Source organism: Amphiprion ocellaris, chromosome 8, assembly GCF_022539595.1.
Source record: "Amphiprion ocellaris isolate individual 3 ecotype Okinawa chromosome 8, ASM2253959v1, whole genome shotgun sequence".
In the NCBI taxonomy this organism is placed as follows: Eukaryota; Metazoa; Chordata; class Actinopteri; family Pomacentridae; genus Amphiprion; species Amphiprion ocellaris.
Window position 1 is genome coordinate 12,376,637 of NC_072773.1, and position 21,881 is coordinate 12,398,517.

Below are 21,881 nucleotides of genomic sequence, written 5' to 3' on the forward strand. Positions count from 1 at the left end.
GACATTTACTGAAAAAAAGCAACAATTTATTTTCAAAACAGTAGATCTCGACAAGCTTTAATTGGAGAAAAACAGCTGGTTTTCAAGCTGCTATCATGAATATTTATCAGAGGCAGCACAGTAAGGCAGTGTTTGATAGACTTTGGTGTGTTTTTGCTGCACTGACAGATAGCCAGGGATGGACTCCTGCTAGTTCTGAAGGTGTTGTATCATCCTGCCTGTGTGCAGGCTACAAAGCGGAGGTTTGGAAGAAGAAAACACAGAGAGAAAATGTTTCTAATGATCCCAGAGCCGGCTGATGCCAGGGACAAAAGGCCACAGTGTGGGCTCGCTGAATCTGGTGCTGATAATTGCTCAATCACTTGTCCCATAAGCCAGCTTGTTTGGAAAAGCATTTTGTCAAAGATGTCTGTTTAAAAAATGGATCAAATTAGAAGTGGTTTATGATGAATGTCATTGTCTGGCAGAGTGGCGACAATAGGCTGCTCACTGTCAATGTGAAATGGCTGCGACGTTTGGCTTCAACAAATAATTGAGCTTGATTGAAGTATTTCTCAACTGTGTCTCACCTCGACACCTGAGGGACTATATGAGATGTCTGCTTTTGCCCCTTTTGTGCCTCATCGCAAAACACTAGAGATTCAACTGCAGTCGGCACAGTTTACAGCAGTTATTTGTTTTTGTCTTATTGACAGATGAAATTGACTTGATTTGATTGTATCTTACAGAGAGGTCTGTATTTGTTTGTTTTTGCAGTAAATATTGCCACAAAATTTGGCTCTCCAATAGGAAAATAAGAAACAGTATGGAGGCATTGAAGCAGCCTATTCCTGTCTTCCATTGAATTTTCCTCGACAAAAGAAGTAACGCCCTGCTTATCGATTGAGCCACTCATTTCCCATGTATTAAAGCTTTTTGCTGTCTGAGGGGCACAGTTTGTTTCTGCACTAGTCAACCGTTTAAAAGCTGCTGCTAGCCCTTAATTATATTTCCAATAGTTTTGTAGGCTTTCCATCAGCAGCCTATGCTCTTTTAATATGCGAAGCAAAACAAAAAGCAAAGTCTCCAATCAGCCGGGTAAGCCTGCCCTGTGGGAACCAGTTTCTCTGGGTCATTTAATGCTGAGGAGATTAGTGGGACAATTAGAGTTGGCCCAAATAGTAGAGTAGGCCACTTTTTGGAGACATATGATTTTAGTAGTGGTGTGATTTACAAGATGCTGTGGACCAGCAGAGGGCTAATATAGCTCTGCTATTCGTCAAATCTGCTCCAAAGAGCACAGAGCTTGTTCTACTGAACTTGTCCTCAGCGCCAAGGACGCGCCGCTCCCCAGTACTTAATTACAGGAAATCACAGACAAGATACCAAGAAGCCTGCATTTTTAAACAGCCTGGCTTGTCTCTGAAATGCCGTTGATGAGATGTCCTTATTAGCACGAGGAGATTCTGCAGAAAGTAAAGGAATTTGTTCTGCAAATTAGAGTGAGAGAATCCTGGGACTCGCTAGGGAAAAATGCAGGTTCGGCACAACATGAGCAAAGCTCTTAGATGATATTTATGGTGTGTGCCACCCGCAAATAGCTGACGAATCCTCTCCACTGAATGGCCTATAATCACCAGTCAAAAAAGTGACAAAAGTCACAAAGCAGCCTTTAATTAGGCTTTTTCTTTGAAAGCTCAAAGCAGCAGTTGCTTGGCTCAGGCCATTCTCATTATTGCCTGTCGTCTCCTGATAATAAGACAGTTGTTGCGTGTTTGGCTAAAGCTAGAAAGCTCATAGAATTTGCAGCTTGAGGGATTAGTATTAGACCTTGGTAATGGGGGTTGACGAAGAGAAATGCTTCATCAGTGAGGCCCTCGGCCCCCTGCTGTTAGTGTCCACATTCAGAGGAAACATAGAAAATGCTCGTTCATTGGTGAAGGACAAATCATGGCGGCACTAGTAATATTAGAAATGTTGTTTGTTAAAAGTGAATATTAAAACTTCAGATGGCTTTTTGATTAATGCTGAATATAGCTGTATTTGAACGAAAGCAATTCACTTCTTGAATTCTCTCTTAGTGCTTGCAGGCCAAAAAGAAAGTCAGGGAAAATGCCTCCCTGGCGGTGAATCCTTCATTTCATCCTATTACAAGCTTAGGCCGCCAAACAATGGCCAAACAAGATTCAAAACAGGCCAGAGACTCTGAAAGAAAGGAGGTGTAATGGATAAGCGGAGCCTCAGACAGTTCAGAGGTCTCCTGTGACTGTTGCTGTCTGCAGCTCCACCTGCCTGGCGAGGGCCCATTTGCTGCAAAGCTTTCAATTTCACATTTGTCACTGACAGCTCTCTCTAGGGGATGCTTCTCACTGACAGTCAAAATAAACTCCTGGACCGAAATGTGATTTGATCTAAGATTGTGTAAGAAAAAGGTGCCAGTGGGCTCAGTAGCACTTTGAGAACAGTACGTAGAACTGACATAATTCAAAGTCAGCTGTGGGAGAATACAGTAGCCAAGCGCTCCACACCCGGCATTGGCTCCGATGGGCTCTGACAAACACACACATACACAAGACTGCTGTAATTTATTCTGCCGGAGCCTTTCCCTGTGTTCTTGACAGTAAGCCTGACTCAGAGAGAGGCAGAATTAATTATGACTACTCGGCCTATCTTAATTAAATCTTTTCACATCATAGATTTTACACAACAGAGGCAAAATATCTACCTCGTCGTTTAGCCGGGGTGGGGGTACTGCCTGAGAATGTCTCACATCAAGATATCAGAGGTAAACTATAAAGTCGCCTCTCCAGGATTACGATTTCACAGAAGAGTTGTCATGTCCGGCTTTTAACAGAGAGCAGCTTGTTAGCCTGCTGTTGTGGAGGCTGGTGGGGAAAGCGGGCAGCCTCGACTTTATCAGCTAAAAGTTTGTTGCCCTTTTAAAGTACACAAAGCTTGCAAACTGCACAGCTGAACTCTGTTTCCTCACCTTGGCCTGTCTCATTTCGTGTCTGTGGACTCGGCAGATGCTTACGTGAGTGTCTGAAGAGCCAGTGAGGAGTGCTTTTCAGAAACAAAGGTGAGAGGCGAAGGAATTAGCCAAATACGGCGAACCCACTCCTCACTGGCAGCGTTCTCACACAGCCTCGCCTCACCCGACCTCAGCTTAGCCGGTATTGATCTGGCGACACTCGCTTCTCTCCAAAGAGGGAAAAACAAAAATATCAGCCAGAGAAGAGGGTACGCCAAAGCTCTAAAGTGCACCACTATTTGCTTTTGATTCCCTATGACACAGAGTAATTGTTGACACAGTTAGCCATGCAGGTTTTCTTTGATAGGTCCCGCAGCTGTGGAGCAAACCTGCAGGTTATTCAGGGACCTTGAGCCTTGTAAGGATCAGCAGCTGTTTGATGTGGATGGACAGCACACTGAGCTGTCTGGGGCTTTGATCTGAAAGCTGTCACCCAGCATCTCTGATAAACATGTCAGGTTTAAGTGAAGTTCTTAAATCTCCTTTCAATGTGAAATAAATGCTTAAAAATCCAGTATACAAGTGATATGTTTAGTCAGTGTGCTTTTCATTATGGTCTTTGCATCATATCATTTCACTAAAAAATACAACTTCACACTGATTAAAGCTTTCTATGCTGCTCTTTATTTTGCCTCATTAGAGACACAAAACTTATCCTCTTCCTCACAACAGACCAAGGGATTAAAAAAAAAGACTAAAATATAAAATAAAATAAATTTCCTTTATCCAAAGTCTCTGAAATGAAATCGAAGGGATGACATCAGCTGGATAAACAAAACCCCATTGACTGCATAAATCCACACGAGCTAATTAATAGTTTCTCTCTGCTTATCGAAGCCCTTGTCGCTCTGCATGGCTGTGCAGTGAAATGTTGAAAGCCCACCCCAGCTTCTCAGCTCTTTGTCATATATTGGAAGTAATTAGCATACAGAATTGCCTAATGTCACTTTAAATGAGCTCTCTATGTTGGTCACATGTTGACGCTGATAGTGGCTTTGCAGCGACAGTTAGAGGCTGTGCTGCTCATTGTGTCTTATTAACACAGCAGCAAGATGGGCAGACGCTAATTTAATTGTTGGGTGGTGATGTCTGAAAATAACCACACTGGGAAGTGTAACCAATGCAATGAATTTCATTGTCAGGTTGTTAATTATAGAGGGAAATAAGCGCCTTGCCGTGTCAACGCGTTTCTGAACAATATTGCGTTGTGATATCCTGCTATTGGCTGAATCCTGCATCACAGCCAGTGTTCTTCTTATTAAGAAACACGAGTTAAAGAGAGCGCTTTGCTCAGCGCTCACAATATCCACATTGTTCACGCAGAGAGCGTATACAGTACGTCTCAGTTTTCTTGCAGAAGCATTGGTTGCTGTAAGAGTCAGGCATCTGCAGTTCAGCGCTCTCTTGCTGTCTTGTTCTGTCAAACACACACACACACGCACACACACACACACACACACACACACACACACACACACACACACACACACACACACACACACACACACACTCTCTCTCCTGAACATTTCACCCCTTGCTTCTTGTTTTTCTTCACTCAGCCAGAAACACTGTTTACAGATTGCAGTTGAACCTCAGGTTGTGTGCATGTACACACAAACACGCACGCACGCACACACAGACATACACACACGTACACATTACAGAACCCCTAACATCCCATTTTACAGTTTGTATCAACTTTTATCCCAGTTTGTGCGTGTGTGTGTGTGTGTGCTGTGGGAATGTCGGTGTGTGCTTTGTGTTCCTGTGTTTGTCTGATGAATTTGTTAAATATGTGTGTTTTCCTTTGAGGCTCCTACACAGCGAGGGTAGGAGACTATCCATTCTGAACATCCCACCCTCCACAAGAACAGGAACACAACCAGATACACACATAAAGTTACTGAAGGTTTGAAAATGGAAGGGTGTTATGAGCTGATTGCATCACTCAACTTTTCAAATTTACAGTGGAGATGTTAGCGTGTACCAGTACATTTATCGGCAGTTGTCACAGCAACAACTTGTGCAACTAGTTGTCGACCTGAAATTCTGGTAAACAGTGTATTCATAATTTGTATGGTTGCTCCGTCTGTAGCGGGTAGGAAGTCGCACCCACCCTGTTAACACACACATACACACACACTCTGGGTAGCGTTAGCCTACACATGTTGTCATCATCCTCTTGCATTTGACTTCTGGACCCTGGAAGCCCTGATATCAACCAGATTCTGTGTGTGTGTGTGTGTGTGTGTGTGTGTGTGTGTGTGTGTGTGTGTGTGTGTGTGTGTGTGTGTGTGTGTGTGTGTGTGTGTGTGTGTGTGTGTGTGTGTCTGTTGAATATATGTGTTCTGCTCCACTGGATACAATTACAACACACTGACACTTGGCCCTGCAGCATGTCAGCGACAGCATTTACGCACTGCTATTTTTTCTCTCCACCAAACAAGGGACCAGGCATGCACACACCATGCAAAAATGGGGATTTCATCAAGTCGTTCTTTCGTCTGTGTGTGTATGTGCGTGTGTGTGTGTGTGTGTGTGTGTGTGTGTACAGTGTGCTCATTGCTGCCCTCTCGCTGAGCTTTAATAAGATTTATGATAGCAGAGAGCGAGACAGAGAGCAGAAGATATTGAGACAAAGTGAGAAACAAAAAGAAAAGGACTGCAAATCCAAATCACTATCATTTGAATGTTACTGATTGGCCTTATCTGTCAGCGTAAAGAATATGTATGTGTATATATATATATATATATATATATATATATATATATATATATATATATATATATATATATATATATATATATATATACACACACACTGCGGCGAGGCAGTAAAGGGAGCCGACGTGGCATGACGTGGTAAAGATAATATCTGTTGTCTGCTTACTTTCTGGCCAAAAATAGCATTTATGCACATCCTTACAGAATTTGTGTATTTTATATGCATTTGTACATGCAAGCTGTGGGAATACTGATTTGAGGATTGCTAGATTTTTCCTCCACTGATCAATGGTGTGAGCACACAGCAGAGGCTGAGCCCTCGCCGTCTCTATGCAGCTAGAATAAGGAAAAAAAAAGATTTCTGAGTGCATGATATTGGAAGAACCTGACATTGCAATATTGAATGATGTGTGAAGACTCCTTTTGAGAGTGAACTAGTTGCTGAAACACTGGTAAAGACATTGTTTTGGTTGGCATTTAGATCTGACTTGCAGTCATCATGCAGACTTGTGTGGTTCTGATTTACATGATCAAACAAATTAATTGCGTTGCCTTGTGGTGTGACAACAGTTGTAAGACTCTTTGTGTCTCTTCATGGTCAACATCATCCTTTCTGTAGCTGAAATATTCCATTCGACTGACTAATGCTGCACTATTATGAACACAATGATAATTACAAAAATTCAGATCATCAGGGAGATGAATGACCTCACAATTATTTATTGATTTTAGAGACTAATTGTTTTATTGCATTTTCACATTTAATTAAACAGAGCACTGCTTTCACTCCCATGTTGTTCTATATCCCTGCTAATGTACATATCTGACTTAAAATAAAATTCTACTTGACTGGAATTCAGTGCATCCGTGACAAGCAGGATATAAAGGAACCCAAAATGCCTCACCGCTGCTTTCAGTGGCACTGGTTCTAATGATCTTCCTACTTTTCTAACATTCCTCAGGGCAGAATACAAATCCCACTTGAATGATAGAGATGGATAAAATGGATGATCAACATCTTAAGACAGCATTGGACTAAATGTCATGTTTAAGTGTGTCTTTCAGGCACAAGGAAAACCGTTTTATAAAACCATTAAAAACCACACACTGCAAAACAAACAAACAAAAAACAGTAAGTTGTTCGCAATCCATCTAGGGTCCGCAGAATTTATTTTCCCAATATGAGTTTTCTTCCCACCTATGTTAACCTGTGCTTCAAAAGAAAAGTGAATCCTCTGTACCGACATTTTACATCTAAGGAAAATGAAGCGTATCAGCAATATTGCCTAAATTTTCTACCTTATTAGTGACTTCTGTGCTCTGTATGCACAGCAAAATTCAATTGTAATATTGAAGAAATTATGAAGCTAATGAGACTTTTCATTGTGGTATCGTGCTTGGAGGTGTGTACATTGTGTGCAGAGTCATAAATTTGACTGCAGATGAAACAATTTATCTAACTGTCTGTCAGTCGGAAAGGAGTTGAATGATGTTTCGTGCACTTGTGACAGAATCAGGGGAATTAATTTCCTCCCAAAGATGACTTGGTTTGTATTTTTTTATCTACTCCCTGCGTATTTAACTTATCGTTTCATTGCATCGCCATCAGATTTTCAGCCACACACTTCAGAGTGTGTGCAGCACACAGAACAGAGAATGTGTTTAACATTCCGACAAAATCGCACATCCACCTGCTTCCTCATTTCCATAATGAGGGAGAGAAAGAAAGAGAAGGATAGAAATAGAAAAAACAACAAAGAATTGAGGATAATTTGAACAATTTAGCCATTGTGTTAATTTTTTCAGGAAAAAAAGGATGGAAGTTTGCATGTGTCTCCTGATTGTACACAGTGAATCAACATGTGAGGCTCAGTGTGTGCACAGCTCTCTAATTTGGCTATTTGAACAGGTTTTGTACTGTGTGAACAGCTAAATTTCTACACTGACATAATGATGATGAGCAGAAGAACAGGAAGTCCAATGAAAAATGTCCAAAAGTTCCCCAAAGGTTTTTCCATAATGAGCCAACAGGCAGACCACTGTGTCTGTGTATCTGCTCAGCATTCTTGCAGTTGATCTTCCAGAGTTTCATGCACTCGGTAGACTCTGTAATTAAGGGTTGGTGTCACTGAAGGCAAACACCTGTAGTGTGTGTGTGTGTGTGTGTGTGTGTGTGTGTGTGTGTGTAGGTGTAGGTGTGTGTGTGTGTGTGTGTACTCTGTGTGTGTGTGTGTGTGTGTGTACTCTGTGTGTGTGTGTGTGTGTGTGTGTGTGTGTGTGTGTGTGTGTGTACTCTGTGTGTGTGTGTGTGTGTGTGTACTCTGTGTGTGTGTGTGTGTGTGTGTGTGTGTGTGTGTGTGTGTGTACTGTGTGGGCTCTAGCAACTTGACTCCACTGCTATTTACCATTTATGGATGTTGGATTCAACCCCATTTAAGGTCAGGGTTAAGGTGGTTATACTGCAGAAAATGTATATATTCAGCACATAATTCAATAAAAGACCTTTCGCCCATCACAGTAAAAGGAGTGAAGCATTTAGGTGAGGCAACTGAGTGTATTTAGCAGGTCATTTTTCCAGTTTCACACGTTAACCCTTTGTTACGACCCAACCGCTAGGGTCAGCTGGGTGGAACAAAAATCATCAGATGATATTAGCTTGGTAAAGCAATTTATTGCTCAGCGGCAAATTAACACAAAAGAATGGTGATAATACAAAGAAAAGAGGGCTGGTGGATCCTGCTAAATAAAAGAACCAATTTTTTTTTAAAAATCACCTAATTTATACCACTAACAATACCGTTAAATAGTTTGGGGTCACTTAGGAATGTCCTTATTTTTGAAAGAAAATTTTTATTTTTTTTTCAATGAAGATAACATTAAATTAGTAAGAAATATAGTCTAGACGTTCTTAATGTGGTAAATGACTGTTCTAGCTTTCACTTTTTCTTTTTGTTTTTCCTCATGATTTGTTACATTCTAACTTGGTTAACTGCACAAAAGGCACTTTTGAGCTCTCTCTAGTTCTAGTGATTGTGGTGCTTGACTTTATAGTGCCTTTAAAAATGAGCCGACAGTGATTAAAAATTTGACAAGACGCGAAAACACCCAGAAGCTGTGTGAGTTTCAGGGTGTTAAGATCAGTTTACTTGCCTGTAGATGCACTTTTGTGCTTGTAGCTTGTACAGGGCAGGGGAGTTGTAATTAAAAGATGTTATTAGTTGCATTATGGGAAATGCAGGACTCAGCGTTCTTGGAGCTTGACCCATACTGAGGCATGAAAGTGAGGATGTCTCAGCATCTGCTGCAGCAATTTGGACCATTCCCTTAATTAAGCCATCTCCTGGTGGTTTTTGATTTGATGGTGGTGCAACAATAAATCACAGGGGCCATTCAAGTGTCCAAAAAAGTTTAGAAACAATATTTCATTAAATACATTTTAAGATGTATTTATTGCATGTGTTGTATAGACATTTCTGTGTCCTATGTTCTAATAATAATAACTCAGCTAAGTCTGTTTTTATTTTCCTAACGTTTGACCAAAAGTGGACCGAGAATTTTTGACAGTTTGGATATTTATTTTGTGCAGATGTATTTCCATTCATCCATCCATTATTTATACACGGCTTAATCCTCATTAGGGTCACAGGGGGGCTGGAGTCTATCCCAGCTGACTTAGGGTGAAGACAGGGACACCTGGACAGGTCACCAGTCTATCACAGGACTACATATAGAGACAAACAATCACACTCACATTCACACCTACAGACAATTTAGAACTGCAGATATAGTTTGTTTTTCTTTTTTTGTCTTTTGCTAAGTGTTAGCTATTAATAAAGGTGAACTGCAAAATACATCCTGTCAGTTCATTCTTATACTGTATTTATACTTCATAATTGCACTGTGAAATGCGGGGATATATGCATTGCAGCAACTGACATCCCTCTCACTAACAGTGAACATCACGCTTTAGTTCTCCTTGGCAGTTAAAGGGAAGACAAAATGATCAAGACCTCAGCTGTGTGGGAACTTTAAATTGAGCAATGACAAGATAAAGGCAGTGTGCCAAATATGCAATTTGAAAGTGACCTAGCGGGCTGGCATAACAAGCATGAACACTCTCCTGAATGCTGTAAGTAGTGGGCTACTTACAGAAAAAAAAAAAAAAAACACCACACTTTTAGTCTGCTGTCTGCATTAACATGCAACAGGCCTGCAAATGACACAAGCACAGCTGAAACCAAAGCTTTCTATGTCTGTGTCTTGTCTGATGTATGGCTCAGTAGGTTGTGTGTCATATAACAGCAATGCATTCGCATTCACCAGAAGTGCAACCACATGTGCTCAACATGTGCTGCACATTTCAATGCAAGTGACCTCATGCTTTACGCGTGCACGCACGCACGCACGCACGCACACACACACACACACACTTCCTCTCTTGTCGGAAACAAGGCATTCAGTGTGAGTCCCTCCACATGTGATATGTATTAGCGGTGACATTTCCCAGTGGTGGCTGACAGCCCTTATCTCCGACAGGTGTCTCCTGTCACAACACTGCAAAAACTTCTTCTTACTGTAACAAACCTGTTATACATCTTATTGCATCCGTCGTATCTCTTCAGTAATTTTCCCAAATCAAGTGACAGATCGCTTCACCTCCACTTCATCAAGGTGTTACAGCTTGATTCAAGGCCACCGTCTCCAGTGGGAGTGCTTGAGACTGTTGTCTTATAGATATTTGCCTGATAGGATAAATCAGTGTTTAATCAGCTGTTACTGTGGCAAAATGAACAGTTGGAAAATGCTTTTCCAAACTCCAAACCGGAGCAGATTTTTTTTCTGCATTGTGCAGCCCTCCTCTGGGATTGTTTGGATTTCCTTTCTTTATCCTGCATCCTCTAAAACTAAAACACAAACACAGACACTACCACAATACAAACAACGCACACATCCCTTCCTTACACACACACACACACACACACACGACCCTGACTGCGGCTACAACCTTCCAGGTCTTGTCTTGATTAAATGTTACACAATACAAACACGTGTGTAAAATTAGGAAATTTCTAAGTGACCCCAAACTTTTGAATGGTAGTGTATGTCTTTGCATTTAAGTTTCACTGGCAAAACACTGCACAACACTGACGAGAGCTAGGAAAAGAATCAAAGGTAATACTGTGGTTCAAAGGGAGGAAGAAAGGGAGGAAAGAACTGAGGAAAGAAAATAAAGGTAGGACATGAGGAATGATGGATTTTTTTTTCAGTAGAAGGAAAAGAAGGAATTGTACAAAGTGAGAATAAGGGCATGACAGTTCGGGGAGCAACTCAGATACAAGTACCTGCATATTGCTAACATTAAGTTATTATCATTCAGAAATTGCTCTGAACTGAAATTTGACTTTGATTTATCTCTTCCTCATTCATCCTCCTCTTCTTCTCTCTTCCTCCCTCTCCCAGAAATCCCTTCCCCTTTGCCCTGGGTGCTGAGGGTTTGTCAGCCTGGGGGGATGACTTAGCACCTTCAGAGTGTGTGAGAGCAAGGGTGTGCGTTTGTCAGAAGCTGCTAGAGAAATTTAATTAAAACTGCTTTTCCAGTTGGTGCCTCTGCTAGACTACTGTTCCCTGCACTATTTAATGCCCCATTGGTAGCTCAGCTGTCTTCTTCTCCATCATATCAAAGGACAACATCAGCGAATGACTTTTAATAAAGGATGAGAATTGACTCAATCAAGCCAATCATTGCACAGCTCAAATCTGCATTGCTAAGTGAATGGTCAGTGGAGCATGTTGTGAGTTGGATCTAAACGCAGCATGTGGTGGGTGCATCTATGTCTACAAGGGGTGGGGTTTAGCCATGTAGCACTCATCAATCCCCTGAGAGGCAATACATTTCCTCTTGTTCCAAATGAGACTTTTATGTCCACGCAGAAGCACCAAAGGGGGAAAAAAACAGAATGTGCAATTACCTCAGCTCCATGCTGGGTTCATCTGATGCCACACTAAGATTCAATCACTTTCCCACCCCTACCGACCAGTTCCATTATAGCTGAGTGGAACAGGGATTGGTTTGGGTGATGATGTGAAGCTCCCTATTTATGTCTTTCAATCAGATAACTGAGTTCTTTGGTATTTTTCTTCTCCTTGTCTGGCTTGTTCTGGAGTGGCTTTGAACAGGAGCAGTTAGAGATGGCAGCCAGGTTCAGCAGTCCTGTTAGATGGTCGCACAGGTCAGGAGCTGCTACAATGAGGCAGGCCAGTGACAGGGCCAGATGGCAGCCAACACACACACACAGACACACACAGACACACACACACACACACACACACACACACACACACACACACACACACACACACACACACACACACACACACACACACACACACACACACACACACACACACACACACACACACACACACTGTGTTCCTGGGGCAGTGTTAGATTGGTCATAGTAGTCCTCCTGCAAAAGATGGTGTTGAAGATAGGAAACAGAGCCTCGTGGGCTTGGTAAATACACATGCTTACATATGAGCACATACATATTCAAGCACACACACTGTCATTAATATGCATCAGCACACCCTCCAGCTAATGCAGGTAAACAAACAGGGATGGGTATTTGTCAAAGGATGCACCATAAACCAGCTTCGCTATATGATGATGACTAGTCTTCCCCCTGCTGCTTGCCAATCAAACACTTTTCAAACTCAAGCACAGCTCAAGATTGACTTTTAGCTGCCTACAGCAGCACATATACACTACTGTTCAAAAGTTTGAGATCATCCAGACAATTTCATGTTTTCCATGAAAATTCACACTTTTATTCATGTGCTAACATAATTGCACAAGGGTTTTCTAATCATCAATTAGCCTTTCAACAGCATTAGCTAACACAATGTAGCATTAGAACACAGGAGTGATGGTTGCTGGAAATGTTCCTCTGTACCCCTATGGAGATCCGTGGATCCAGACTATCAGCCACATCAATGCCAAAATGTAATTACTTGGTCCTTGGGTCATTTCTGACCTTCCCTGAAAATTTCATCCAAATCTGTTTGTTTGTTTTTGAGTAATGTTGCTAACAGAAAGACAGACAGACAGACAAACGTACACCAATCGTCACATAACTCCACCGTTCCTTGGCAGAGTATTTAGCAGTTTCCAGCTACAATAGTCATTTACCACATTGACAATGTCTAGACTGTAATTATGTATTTCTCATTTAATGTTATCTTCATTGAAAAAAATGCTTTTCTTTCAAAAAATAAGGACATTTCTAAGCGACCCCAAACTATTGACCAGCAGTGTATATACACTGACATATGTTCCAATCCAGGCCACTTCAGTGGAATGTTTCTTCGAAGGGATCTTACTGAGTCCCCATGAAGTTAAATTTTGCAAACAGCCATACATATTTCACTCTCCCAGATGCAGCTTAGAATTTTTTGTTAAATTTTAAACATCACAATCTGCAACATTTCTTATATAAATTCATCTCCGTTTCTGTCTGCAGTTCTTAGATTTTATGGAGTGAATTATTCAGTCTGTATCTAATCAGTAAAGCTTTTCATTAGTTGTTCTAAACACAGGGGAAAAGTCTGCTGTCACGCAGGAGGTGATGTGTTCTACATGCAGCAAACACAAGAACTGGGTTGCTGATGCTTAAATACATCAGTAGGTTCTAGTTTGATCAGAACACCAAATTTAGAGGACTTCTTAAAAACCCCCCCCCCCAAAAAAAAGATATCCAGACAGTGTATGATCCTTGATCATTCCAGTATAAAAATTGCCACATCTAACAGTTACCTAAAGAAGCCCAATCTTTTGCTGAGTGGTCCTTAAGATTCTTCAGCTGCTGTTATTGTCCAGAAGGAACAGGACATCCTCCACATCACTCTGCAGCCGATTACAGTCCTGCCATCAGATGTTGACCCTTATCTGATCTCACTTTGTTTTTTGCCTTTTCTTTGTTTCTCTCTTCTGCTCCAGTGTCTTCCTTCCCTTGGCTTGTATTGTAACTGTGTACTTGTCAGCAAAGAAGATATGGGAAATTGAACACAAATTGCCACAGGCCCATTTCCCGCAGCCATCACTCCTGTGTTCTAATGCTACATTGTGTTAGCTAATGGTATTGAAAGGCTAATTGATGATTAGAAACCCTTGTGCAATTATGTTAGCACATGAATAAAAGTGTGCGTTTTCATGGAAAACATGAAATTGTCTGCGTGACCCCAAACTTTTGAATGATAGTGTATATTTAGCGGAAACATTAAAACATTGTTAGGGACGTGGTATGGTCAAAATTTGTGATTACATCTAAAATTAAAATTGAAATGATATGACCTACGGTCACTTTAAAGCTGTGACAAAGTAGCTGCGTTTGCTACAGATGATCAGTTTTGTTCTGAAAACAGCTACCTGCTGTAGCTGGCAGTGAATGATGAGAACACTGTGCACACATGTAATGTATGTGTCTGTGTCTTTATTTATCCAAGTCCATGGTGGTTCATGTGCTGCCCAAAAATTTTGACTGCCTCCACTGCAAGTACACCAACTGCACATATGCCAGAGTAAAACATAATGCTTTAAATTGGTTACGAGGTGATTTTCTGTTATCTTTACCCTTATAATTCATCATTTAAATAAATGTAAATGAAGTAGTTGCTGCTGGACTTTAGACTTGCTCTCCTTTGTACATGCTTTCCATCGTTGGAGCACACTGTGCTCAGCACTCCTGAAGAATAATCACATTGACACGGTGCTACAGGCCAGTCTGTAACCAGCTGCTATATGCTGTAAAAAGTGCATTCACAGCCTTTCAGTAACAACCACAGGAGCCCTGTGTGTGTTTCTGGGTTTGATAAGAGAAGCAATGGGACCATGTATATAGCAGACCAAAGCGTACCTATTGTAGTATGAACAGAAGCACGTACCCATTTTTAAAGTCTCTACCAATCATGTGGATCCATGTACTGGCCTTGCAGTTGTTGACTGCTAAACCAAAACATTGAGCACAGAGTCATAGAGACATGGAGGCATAGATTCCCTGTACAGTCCAGGGAAATGGTAGAGGTGGGTGATGATACTCTAAAGGATTGTCATTATGACCAACACCTTCCAGTCAATACTTTGAATTTACTTTCTTAAAATACAATCCTGACCAGTGCAGTGCTAATGATTAGTTGAGCTACTTGGTTAGTTGGTAGACACGGTATGCACGTTTTCAGAAAGTCAACCTTCCTAAAACCCTGTCTTCCTTATGATCTTGCCCTTTTCTATCACTGAACATATTATGCTAATGGACAGAGGCAAGCCCCACTCTGTCAAAGAGCCGCCACTGCTTTTAGAGGGAGTGTTCAGGTTCATCAAGTTTTAATGAGCCAGGAGAGAAATCAGCAGAGACATCGCACACTTTATCCCAGCACACTGCTCTGAACTATATGCAGCACACAGGTACAGCAGCGCTGTCATCTGTTTAAATTTTTAGCAGCTCTCTTTTTATTTAGGGAAAGGCTTTCAATCTAGATTAAACAGCTAATACTGCACATCATGAAGAACAGGATTATCACAGAGAAGCCTTTTGCTTCCTTAAAAAATGTATCCTGTGTAAATAGGATTTAAAATCAAAACCACAGCTTCCATCTGTCTAGTCTATCTTCTGTTTTGAATTTTATTCTTGCTTTAGTTTTTAAAGACACAGTGGGATGATGTATTATTTAGAAAGATATACACTTCCAGTGAAAAGTTTGAACATACCTTCTCAGTCAATGTTTTTTATTTATTATTTTTTACATTGTATATTAATGCTGAAGACATCAAAACTATAAGACATCAAAACTATAATACATATGAAATTGTTTTGTAAATACAAATTTGAAAGAGGTGATGATGTCATGATACTCCTCACAGTTTTGTTTTGATGAACACTTCTGTGTTAATAGCTTGTTATCATATTATTTTGGACAGAAGATGAAAGCAGATGATACACAAATTTCAGGTTGTAACTGCTCCTTATTTCCTACATGAGCCTTTTAGCCGCTTTGTTGCATTACAACGTCTGCCTTTTTCAGCTCCAGTCATTGGTCAGTATTGGTGAATATTGGTGAGAATTTTCAATTATCGATTATTGCGCTGTACAAAGTTTTGATGGAAGATCATAGCAGCATAGCACAATGTCCGCATGCACACCAGAAGAAGAAACACAGGAGCTATTTAGTGTAGAAGCACTTTACATCTGTTTGCTTCTGTTCCGCTCTCTGTGCTCACATGTACTGTATATGATAAAACTGTTGTCATTTGCATTTTTCTTCCTTAAGTGATAAGCCACCTTTTTATCTTAGTATCTTAGTGTATCTTAGTGTAGCGAAAATAGCCCCATACATGGAATTATAATTATTTATAGCAAAAATATCTAAATTGCATCGCAGAAAGTAGTCTCACCTGGGAGCAGTAAATAATAATAAGATGTAGCGTAACAGCCTTGCACGGCTGTGCCAAATAATAGGATTAAAGAATATGTAAAATGTGTAGCCTCACGTGGCCACATCACATATGTAGACATATATAGACACTAGACTTTGTGATTAAAATTGCACTGGTTCATCAGGGGCACCACTCAGATATTTAAATTAGGCCATCTGAGAGACCTTTATCAAGAATATTCAGGTTGAAAAATCATAAATTAATCAAATCTGCTTGTATTGATCAGTCTCATAAACAAAAGTCTGTCAGAAGTTGTGGGTGTCAGGGAGAGAGAAAAGTCAGGAGAGTCAGTGAAGAATGCAATCTTCTCTTCTCCAGAGGTGTGGTCTTCCTCACAATTGGCACTGTATGACCCTTATCAGGTTCTGGTGGATGTAGGAGGCCTCCTGTTGCTTCCAAGAGAGCCATGAGTGGTCCTTTAATAGTAAACATCCGATCTGCAGATGTTCCATTTACAGTTGGACAATTTCATTTAGCAGATGCTTTTATCCAAAGCGACGTACATCTGAGAGTAGATACAACACAAGCAAGGATCTAGTCAGGAGAAAACAACCTGGATAAGAGCCATGAAACATTTAAGTGTGAGCTTTAAGTTAAGCTGTCTTCTGAAATGGTTTCTTACCAAACTTACAGCTGTGGGAAAGGGTCTCTGGACTATCCATGTGTTGTTCTGGAATGTTCTACCTCTCAGTTTAAATTGATAGACTAATTAGGGAAATAGCTGATAGATTAGTTGTTGGTGGCAGTTCAAGAATAAATTTTCATGATGAGAGTCCAGCAAAATTGTTTGAGCTTGAATATTATATCACACCTCAACTGAAACTTATTTAACTCCATGACACATCATCACACATTTCACCATGACATTTTGTCTGACAGAACTGCACATTTCTTACAAATGCTGATTACAGCCTACATTTTCCACATTAATACCTAGAGTATATTATATTCAAATATGTGAGTAGAGGGCTCTTTAATGAGACCAGATTGCTACATTTCACAGACGGAGGTAACATATGCGACACATATTCCAACATGAAGATGTGTCATTAAGTATGCACTGTCGAAATGTTTCTCCTGCAGGAAATTTGTCTTTGACATTACAGTTGCATCCAGTTTAAGCTAAGAGAGACACCAGAGTTCATACTATATTTGTAAGCTGCAGCAGTATAGCACTCTCCTGTTGTTTAGTGAGGCTTTCATTGAGCTTTACGTACTCTGAATGTAAACATGTGTAGCCCAGGGAGGTGAAGCCATAACTCAGACTGTGTCATCTGACTGAGCTGCTCCTCACACTTGGCATTTATTATATATTATATTGCCCTCTTTAAAGCAGTTGCACCATGAGCACATACTGTGTGAACTGGACTGGGATTCTACGACCAGAGGCAGTTTCAGTGAGAAGAGTCAGAATTAAGGAGCACCATCACTGTCTTTGCCTTGAGGAACACATGCACACAAACTGAACCCCACACACCATCTGCAATCACACTCTGAGCTTCTGCTGTGTGGTAAAAGGTGCAGAAGAATCAGTAGGAAAAAAGAGAGAAAGAAACGCTTCATAATGTATTCCACACAGATATTGAACTTTAAACTGTTGGGTAAGATAAGGCACTAATTGGGAATCTCTTTATAATTTCAGCTTCACTCTTAGTAATAAAAACTGAGCTCTCCTGGTGCTATTTAATATCTCATTACCACTACTGCACATGCAGTGTGGTTAAAATACAGTGTAAAGACACAAGAAACTTAACACCACCATGGACATTATACCTTATGTAGCACATGGGACGTTAACAAACATTTCCATATGTACTTTATTCATTTATTTTGTGCTTGTTCTTTTCTTATTTTTTGTTCTCCTCCCAGCAGCAGCAGCAGCAGCAACTCTGTAGTGGGGTGGTATGATATGCATAGCATCTGTAAGAAATCAAAGCTTCCTGCAAAAAGGGCAAAAACAGTTCGAGACTTGGAAAATGAAACCTCACAAATACCCTCACAGGCTTTTTCGTCATCTCCCTACATTTTGTTTTTGGGGCAAATTGTAAAAATGCTTGCCTTTTCTTTGATGCTTTAGGTCAAAGCATTCACGTTGATAAGGTGCTTGTGATACCAGTGTTTTGCCCTTGCTGTGCTTTCTGTAGCTTCTAAACTTCCCACTTGTCTATGGTGGGATAAGGCCTCAAGGATAGTCAAGGATTATGCGGGATTGCTCCTGCGTTGCGTAACCTAATATAAAGTGCTGTTGGCTTTATGTATGTTTGGGTGTTGGTGGGGCCATATGCTGCTGCCTGAGGGCCCAACAGGGGATCAGTGCTGAGCAGGAAGCTAGTGTTATTAATACACCTCGGTTTAGCACTGTACATGTCTTCCCCCTCAGTTTTATCTCTCTCACCTCCATCGAGTCAAGGATTAATGTGGCGTCAGTGTGTGCCAGGTATGAATTGCAATTCCAGGTCTTACGTCCGAGGCACGTAGTTTGTCCTCAAGTCTGGATCTGGTACTTGTTCTTAAAAATGCATTGTGAATAGGTTGATTAAACTATTTTTAGACAGAGTCCTGGGAAATGTATCAATTATTAAATCCTCTGTGTGTGCTGGAAGGGTTCTGATTGAAGAGAGAGTTGGTGTACAGATTAATAATGAAACACTGAGGTGTCAAAGAAAAAGAGTGAAGGCAGAAAACAGAGACGGAAGAGATAAGTGTATAGGTGGAGTGTATGATGTGTGTGCATGGGGAGAGTGGAGGGCTGGTACTGCCTGTTCTTCTACCTTTGGTAATAATAAGTCAGTCCAGCACTTTTTGGACACATTTCTCAGTACTGACACTTGGCAGGCCATAATTCTAGAAAAGTTCTTTTAAGGATGAACATTTTGAGTCTGTTTGGTTTGAGATCAGTGACACTCTCATTATGTAACAAGTCATTGCATATTTCAAGTGAGAATGTTCAAGTGAATTAGTTTGCTTTTGTCTTCTCTGATTCCTTCTAATGATGCGCAAAAATATCTTCGGCGTAATTCCTCACCATATTTAGCAATAGGCTTACTTTAGTGTAGCTATTAAATTCTACTGTTGTTTACAGATTACTCTTTTAAACGCTGTCTCTAGTAAAGCAGGTTTTTTGTTAAAGACTGGTGGACCCTGGTGGCATTATTAGTGTCATTGACTTGGCTGAGCTCCTACAGAGGCACAGGAGAATTTATACTGTTATTTTTTACCAGTGGTTGAGCAGTACTTAATAAAACCAGTAAAGCCTCCAATACAGGACAGTAAAAAATATTTCAAATATGTGTAGCTGAGTAGAAAGTGCCATATTTCCCTGGGAAATGTAGTGAAGTGGAAGTACAGTATGACGTAGCATAATACAGAGATACTCAAGTGGACTTTATCGAAATTAAATGTAAATGTTTTTAAAGTTACTTTCCTCCGCTGGTTTTCACGCACTGGATTCAGAGGGCTGAATATAGGTTGAGACACATGAAAACTATGGTATGTCCCTTTAAGACCAAAAATTACAGCCGGTTTGTGCTGAAACACCATCTTTTGTGGCTGTTCATTGTGTACATGTGACAGCAGTAGTACTTAAATGTTCTTATTTGTTATTTTCTCATTGCTACATTCAAACTCTGTCAGTTAAAATTAGCCTCAAATCATCTCCGCTCTTACATTTATACAGAACATTTGCCCAAAAAGCTTAGCATGAAAGTTAAATTTCTTTTGTCATTTGCTTCTAATTGATTTTATGTTCATGAGCAGTTTCCAGTAGAAAAAAATAGGATTTTGCCAGCTGTTATTCTAATCTCATACTTGATTATACAGAACCTAAAACAATAAAAGAAGAATGAATTTGGCTCATTGGAAGCTGTTCATGCCCTGCATATTGATTAAAACCTTTTTTAAAACAGTAGCGAAACCTCTTAGTGATTCAATTATATTTCAGTCTTTGATGTAATCGTTGTTTTTTGCCATTTGGTTACACAAGTCTCTGCCTTGCCCAGCTACTGATTGGTCTCATTGTAGCAGTGGAGACAAGATAGATATGAAAAAATATAACAAAGAGACAATTCTGTGTATGATGTATTAGCTCTTGTATTCTGTCCTAGATGTTGTGTGTTTAGCAACGAAACTAGACTGGAATGTAATCGAAAGGGCACCAATGAAAATTACCTTTTTATGGAAGCCATCTGTGTTCTATCTGTCTATGTGTTTTGTAACCAAGGCATTAATTCAAACTATCTGCACCAATCAAGACTCTTTATTTGAGCCCCACACACACATGCAGAGTGCAGGTCAGAGGTCACACTTCCACCCCCATGTCCACCCATCTATTATTTCCAGCCCAATTTCCAGGATGTAAAGGGTCTCATGTGGTGCTGAATACATATGGGTAAGGCTGAGACATGAATATGGAAGAGATCACGGCTACCACATGCACACACATGCACAGACACACACACACACACACCGGTGTCTGGCCAGTCACAAACCCCCACCCAGACCAGCTGCAGATCATCTGCAGGAGGTGACGGACATTGAGCAGCCTGACCTCATCCACCCTCATGTACTATTCATGATGACCTTTCCACTACCACCTCCTCCTCCATTCCCAACACACACTTCCACGCGTCTCAGTCGTCATGGACTCCTCCCACCTGTGGCCCCTCGGTGGCTCATGCAGGTGCTTTCAATGCCACTGCTCTTAGTGTTTTAGTGATGAGGAAGAGACAGAAGCAAGAGGATGGGGGAGGGAGGAATCCGAGTATTCAGATCTCAAAATTAATATTCGGACACCACCACAACCACTGAGTATTTGGATATTGGGGTCCAGCCCGAGTTGTAATGTTACTTTCTATCTTCTGAGCCTGTGCCATTTGGAGGAAAGTGAAATTCAGTACATCTTGTCAGTGGAAGTAATTTGCACTGTTCAAACATACAAACGTTACCTTACTACAGGTATTTGTTTCAAAAGCTTTATATTGTGAAAAACTGAGATTTGGAAATTTGTGTTTCTTGTGCCTTAACTTGTCATTTTGTAAAGATGTTATTTATTTTTGCTATTTTTTTTATTATTTGGAAAGACCAGAATTTGCACACTATTTTACATTTTTGTTTGTCTGATCAAATCATTTCTAAAAAGTAAATCGGACATTACAATCAAACAGTTACTCGGTACTCGAGTAGTCTTTTCACCAAATACTTTTTTTACTCTTGAGTATTTTTTTGGATGACTACTTTTTACTTCTACTTGAGTGATATTATTTTGAAGCAACATTACTCTTACTTGAGTACAATTTTTGGCTACTCTACCCACCTCTGGAAAAATCAAACTTTTGCTTGTGTCGTGACGATGTCATGATGGGGGAGTCGAGATGAGGAAAGCGAATGAACAACACCTGTAACTTGAGGTGCACTTAAACCCCTGAACCATAAAAGCAACTAGCAGGTTTAAAAAGCAAGTTTTTTTCAAAAATCATCAAGAGCCAGAAGGAATTGTAGAATTTTAAACTTTCCATTGATCGTTGAACTACTCGTATGCAACATGCTGGTCAGTCAGAAAAAAGCAAAAAAACTACGTTCTTTGTCTCTTTTTCATGGTTCATGGTATTATAACTTTGTTACACTGCACAGGAGACAATTTTTAAGTTTTCTTTACAAGTC

The 21,881-nt window shown here is 40.5% G+C and overlaps 1 protein-coding gene across 10 annotated transcripts in view; it reads left to right on the forward strand.

Moving 5' to 3' along the window:
* agrn (agrin) overlaps positions 1 to 21,881 on the forward strand; it is a 309,753-nt gene that overhangs the window by 124,457 nt on the left and 163,415 nt on the right. The gene's annotated exons all lie outside the window — the stretch shown is intronic.